Here is a 6276-nt window from a genome sequence, read left to right on the forward strand (position 1 = left end):
GGGAACTGCGAAGCACTTAGACCGACGGCGGACTACGACGAGAACGCCTTAAGCTTCGCCAACGTTTCGCCAACTCGTGCGGGAGACTTTTTCCGCTTCGCGGCAAGTCGTCGCGCCGTGCTCTCCGCATCAACCGCGTACGCAGCGAACCGCAAACGTCGGGCGCAGCCTCCTCACCTCCCTGCGCTTTGCGCGCGAACGTTCCCTGTTCGCGCGGCAAAGCCTGGAGGAGGCACGGCCCCGCAGCGTGTTCGAGCGCCCGGTCTACGGGACACCCTGCTTACTTCGAGGGCAACAAGCGCAACGCAAGGCTGCGATCTCGCGCACTTTGCGCACGGCTGGAGAAGCTTTGCTGGCCGGCTTTCGCTCCTCGTGTTTACCGTGCGTTAAAGTTGCGCGTCCGTGGCTCTCGCAGCTCTTGCGCGCCCGGTCGCAGAGAGGAGTACGCAACCTCGACCGCACTTTCCCTGCAGGCTTCCTTCCGACTCGAAGTCCTGCGGCGGTCTCAACGAGGTGCCACATCCTCAATGCAGTCGGTCGCCCCCGTTTCGGTTGGGCTCTGGCACGACGGTCGCCACCGTCTCGCCCTTGAGTGGCCGCTGTTGGCGCTCGCTGTGAGGTGTTCAGCGTGCTGTCCGTGTTGCCGACGCGGTCAAAACGAGTCGACGGCTCACGTTCCCTTGTGCGCCGAAGGCTCTCTTGATATGTGATCCGACCCTCAGACAGACGAAGCCAAGGGAAGACCCAAGGCCGCAATGTGCGTTCAAAGAATCAGTGCTCAGTGTGTCCTGCAATTCACACCAAGTCTCGCAGCTGGCTGCGTTCTTCATCGACCCGAGAACCGAGTGATCCACCGCTTAGAGTCGTGAAAAAGTGTTTGTTCAATTCCGTACAGTCAAAACCAAACGTTTCTGGCACTCGGCCAAACAGTGGCCAAGAAGGGCGCTTTTCAGCGCACGCTTGGACTCCAAAACTCTGCCGCGCCTTTTTCGGCTGCCGCAAATCGAGCAAACGGTGTGTTTCGGACGGCGTTTCGCTTTCGCTACTTGCGAGTGCTTTCGTGGTCCACCCCTCTATAAATACTCGGGAGGCGTCGAAGCCGGTTCTCCAAGCCGGACCCGTAGGTATCGTTGTGTGCTCGCTCTCATTGGCCCGCCTAACCAGAAAATGCCTGCGGTACACCCATTTGGATAAGAGTGCACGCAGATGCGGGCCTCGACGGCTACACATTTCCTCGGGCGGCCGCCTCCCGGCCTCCGTGGAGCGCGGGATGCACGGTCCCATCGACAAGCCTCTCCCGTTTTTACCGTGGCGTCGCGGTTCACCACGGCAGGCGGGTCGGTCTCCTCCGCATAAAAAGGGGGACCCCCGCTTTTTGTTCCACGAAATCGCACAAGCTTTTTTCGCATCCACGGTTTGCCACCGCACACCAAAATGCCGATCCGGCTGCCTACTTTAGCCAACAGGTGGAGCCAGGCGCGCCGTACTTGCGCGGCACTTCCCACGTCCACCGAAGTCGGTGCCAAGGACCACTTTCGGCGCCGGAGCCGCGTACGAGCCTACTCGAGGCGGAAGAACGAAGCCAGCAAGGGCCTGGCCGCAAGTGCGTTCAATTGTCGGGACGTCCAAGTCCCTCGTTCTTCCGTGCTTCCTCTTTCGGCAAGTCGTTGCGGCACCTTCCCAAAGCGCGCAGACCCGCTAATCGCGACGAGCGCGACGTGGCCGTGCCGCCTTTCCCTCGGCAGCAAGCAAAACGCCTGGCAACGTCGACGCTCCCCTAACCGCGATCTCGCACCGTGTTTCGTGTGGCGAATTCAAAAGCCGGCCGGCGCTGCTGCAACCATTACGGTCGGTACGCATACGCCGCGGAGGGCGGGACGGTCATCGGAGCGTGCGGTTCCTCCATCGAGTACTGCGCACCTCGGCCGTCGCATCGCCGTGCCATGACCGGCCGCGCGTCAACGCGAACCGGTGCCAGCGAGATCCCTCGCCTGCAAGAACCGACCGGCAGCCTCCGTCACCCGAGGACGCGGAGGCGCTTGCCGCGGACGGCGGGACGGTATGCACTGGTGCACAGCGGACCCGTCACATCGCCAGTTCCTTGACCGACCGCCGACGCTTGTGCCGTTCCTCTCGTACTTGGCAGTCGCCGCGCGATTGTCGGGTCTCGTTCTTGCACGCTCGAACGGTCGGGAGGGCACTCGGCTGGCGTTTCGGGAACGCGCAGCCTCGCCTTCTACCGACGTAACCACGACTCGCCGTTCGCGCTCCGCCGCTCCTGTTTACAGTACTAGGCGGTCCCGCAGCGGTCGGGTCGCGCATTTCGAGCGCTTCGAGCCACGGTGCAGTGGCGGGTCGAAAGCCGACCTATGAGTGCGTTGCGCCGTTTGTACCCGCGTCCGCCACCTGGCCGACCGTCCAAGGTCGCGGTGTTGGCGTCCGCTGGGCGCAACAATTTGTCACGGGGTGCCGCTCCACATTCAGGCAGCCCCGTGGGGAAAAGCCGACCCCGCGTCCAAACGGGGTCAGCGGCAGAAAGTGTCGGGCGCAGACGCAGCTGAGGCGCTCACCCTTCACAATCCGTTAATGATCCTTCCGCAGGTTCACCTACGGAAACCTTGTTACGACTTTTACTTCCTCTAAATGATCAAGTTTGGTCATCTTTCCAACAGACCGGCGCAACCGAAAGGCCGCGCCGGACATCGGTCCGAAGACCTCACTAAATCATTCAATCGGTAGTAGCGACGGGCGGTGTGTACAAAGGGCAGGGACGTAATCAACGCGAGCTTATGACTCGCGCTTACTGGGAATTCCTCGTTCAAGGGGAACAATTGCAAGCCCCTATCCCAATCACGAAAGAAGTTCCACGGGTTACCCAGTCTTTTCAGACAGGGATAAAGACACGCTGCTTCCTTCAGTGTAGCGCGCGTGCGGCCCCGGACATCTAAGGGCATCACAGACCTGTTATTGCTCTGTTTCGTGCGGCTAGGAGCCGCTTGTCCCTCTAAGAAGGTTGTAAGGTGCTGGGAACCCCGCACCTATTTAATAGGCTAGAGTCTCGTTCGTTATCGGAATTAACCAGACAAATCGCTCCACCAACTAAGAACGGCCATGCACCACCATCCACCGAATCAAGAAAGAGCTCTCAATCTGTCAATCCTCCCAGTGTCCGGGCCGGGTAAGTTTTCCCGTGTTGAGTCAAATTAAGCCGCAGGCTCCACTCCTGGTGGTGCCCTTCCGTCAATTCCTTTAAGTTTCAGGTTTGCAACCATACTTCCCCCGGAACCCAAATACTTTGGTTTCCCGGAAGCTGCCCGCCGAGTCATTTGAGTAACTCAGGCGGATCGCTGGTTGGCATCGTTTATGGTCAGAACTAGGGCGGTATCTGATCGCCTTCGAACCTCTGACTTTCGTTCTTGATCAATGAAAACATTCTTGGCAAATGCTTTCGCAGTAGTTCGTCTTGCGACGGTCCAAGAATTTCACCTCTAGCGCCGCAATACGAATGCCCCCGTCCGTCCCTCTTAATCATTACCTCGTATTCCAAAAACCAACAGAACAGAAACGAGGTCTTGTTCTATTATTCCATGCAAGTTTATTCAGGCGACTCGCCTGCGTTGAGCACTCTAATTTTTTCAAAGTAAAAGCACCGGCCATCTCGAGGCACACAATGAAGTGCACCAAGAAAGAACCGGCATGATGTTCAGTCCGAGCCGTCGCATCGGGTAGATGCACTACTCGTCTGGAACTGAGATCCAACTACGAGCTTTTTAACCGCAGCAGCTTTAGTATACGCTATTGGAGCTGGAATTACCGCGGCTGCTGGCACCAGACTTGCCCTCCAATTGATCCTCGTTAAAGGATTTAGAGTGTACTCATTTCAATTACGGGGCCTCAAAAGAGTCCCGTATTGTTATTTTTCGTCACTACCTCCCCGTGCCGGGAGTGGGTAATTTGCGCGCCTGCTGCCTTCCTTGGATGTGGTAGCCGTTTCTCAGGCTCCCTCTCCGGAATCGAACCCTGATTCTCCGTTACCCGTAACAACCATGGTAAGCAAGTAACCTACCATCGAAAGTTGATAAGGCAGACACTTGAAAGAAACGTCGCCGGCTCGTGGCCATGCGATCAGCACAAAGTTATCCAGAGTCACCACACAATACGGGCCGAAACCCGATCGATCTTGGTCTAATAAAAGCACCCGTTACCCAAAGGGCTCCAGGCTCACTGCATGTATTAGCTCTAGAATTGCCACAGTTATCCAAGTAGGAAGAAACGATCTAAGGAACCATAACTGATTTAATGAGCCATTCGCGGTTTCGCCTTATTTCGGCATGTACTTAGACATGCATGGCTTAATCTTTGAGACAAGCATATGATTACTGGCAGGATCAACCAGGTAATCGTTCGACTGCGCGTCCGTCCTCGCCCTCGGCGGGCCGGACGCAGTCTGTGTGCGGCGGAGGCCACCTTCAGGCGCCCCAACACGCTTATTTTGCACTCCGAGATGACGGCGTTCGAGCTCGCTACGGCACAACCTTCCCGAAAGACGAGTGGGAGCCGTGCGGCAAGAAGCACGTTCATGCTCGCTCTTTTTCGTTGCATCGACTCGGTCGCGCCGTGCGGGTTGCCCAAGCCCGCTGCACTGTCGGTGGACCGGCCGGAACTAGCAACGGAGCCGAGACTGCAAAGCCGCCAGACGACGGGTCACGCCCGCGTCTTCGGCGCTTTCGCATCTGAATCGCCCGAGGACGACACGGAACACACCTCGATATCGTGGTAAAACGGCACCGTCCGACAACCAGCCCCTAACGCATCAAGCGGATGAGGCTGCAGACGACTGCCGTGGATTCCCCTGGAGCAGACCCGAGGACACGCTTGACGAGGCCGAAGCCCGCCGCATATCAGACACCCGGTCGCTTTCGCGTACGCCGCTCACGAGAACCCCCACATAATAGCAGCGATAAGTACCCAGACCTCCTTGGGCACTAATACGAGCGTACTCGAGAAAATTTCACCGCGGGTGTGCCCCGAAACGTGTGGCACGTTGAGCGTGCCACAAGTCTACGTCGCTCTCAAACCCGCCGAGGTCGTAGAATTTGCGACCCTACTCACGAAATTCCCACCGAGGATACGGCCGCAAACGTACCGCACCTTGGGTAGGCCACGAGTTTGTGCAACACTACGCTGACGGCACAGCACCGAGGTCGTGCGCGCACGCACGGGAAAATTCCGCCGCGGTTTCTGCCGAAAACGTGAGGCACCACGACTCTCCGCAAGTTCGCGTCGACTGCGAAAGACCGAAGTCGTGAACGACGTGTCCGCTACTCGCCGCCGACACGCTGGACACCAAACGTACAACGACTCGACGGCGTCGTAGAGGCCCACGACGCGGTTTTCCTTAACGACGTCTCGGCGTGGCACCGACAGGTTAGAACGGCCGACCAACGTTCCCTGTCCGCCGTTCGGCTCAGTCGAAGGGCTCGGCGACTTCGGCAACGCTGCGAAGCCGCACGGTGACGCACGCCATGTCCCCATTTTTTTTTTTTTTTCTTTCTGCGTCTGCCGGGGTGCCCCTATAATAGCAGCGATAAGCACCCAGACCGCCGTGGGTCGCTCGCCCCGGCTGACGTGGTTTTTCGTACTCCTGCGGCGGTCGCCGTCAAGCACGTCCAAATACGCTACTTTCGTGGGCGCATTCACGCTCTTTCGCTTCGCCGGAGTGCCAGCACTCACTCTGCCAAAAACGGCGAACATCCGAGCGGCGGTTCCCACTTTTGCGTCGGCGTCGCAAACCCCGCCCCGGCAGACGAGGTTTGCCGTACTCGTGCGACGGTGGCCGGCGGGCACGTCGAAAGACGCCGATATCGTGCGCGAATTGGCGCACCTTGGCTTCACCGGAGTGCCGCCACTGACTCCTCCAAAAACGGCGAAGATCCGAGCGGCGCTTCCCACTTTCGCATCGGCGTCCCGAACTCCGCCCCGGCTGACGCGGTTTACCGTACTCGTGCGACGGTCGCCGGCGAGCACGTGGAAAGACGCCGATATCGTGCCCGAATCGGCTCCGTTCGGCTTCGCCGGAGTGCCAGCACTGGCTCGGCGAAAGACGACGAACATCCGAGCGACGGTTCTCACTATTGCGTACGCGTCGCAAACCCCGCCCCGGCAGACGCACTTTGCCGTACTCGTGCGACGGTCGCCGGCGAGCACGTAGAAAGACGCCGATATCGTGCCGGAATCGGCCCCGTTTGGCTTCGCCGGAGTGCCAGCACTCACTCG

The 6276-nt window shown here is 59.0% G+C and overlaps 2 non-coding genes across 2 annotated transcripts; both read right to left on the minus strand.

Moving 5' to 3' along the window:
* Nucleotides 1-712: 712 nt before the first annotated feature.
* LOC142793246 (5.8S ribosomal RNA) lies at nt 713-865 on the minus strand. Its single transcript, XR_012891551.1, has one exon. It is a non-coding gene; the product is annotated as a 5.8S ribosomal RNA (ribosomal RNA).
* A 1719-nt stretch (nt 866-2584) lies between these two features.
* LOC142793237 (small subunit ribosomal RNA) lies at nt 2585-4399 on the minus strand. Its single transcript, XR_012891542.1, has one exon. It is a non-coding gene; the product is annotated as a small subunit ribosomal RNA (ribosomal RNA).
* Between the last annotated feature and the right edge of the window lie 1877 nt (nt 4400-6276).

Source organism: Rhipicephalus microplus, unplaced genomic scaffold (assembly GCF_043290135.1).
Source record: "Rhipicephalus microplus isolate Deutch F79 unplaced genomic scaffold, USDA_Rmic scaffold_296, whole genome shotgun sequence".
Classification (NCBI taxonomy): domain Eukaryota; kingdom Metazoa; phylum Arthropoda; class Arachnida; order Ixodida; family Ixodidae; genus Rhipicephalus; species Rhipicephalus microplus.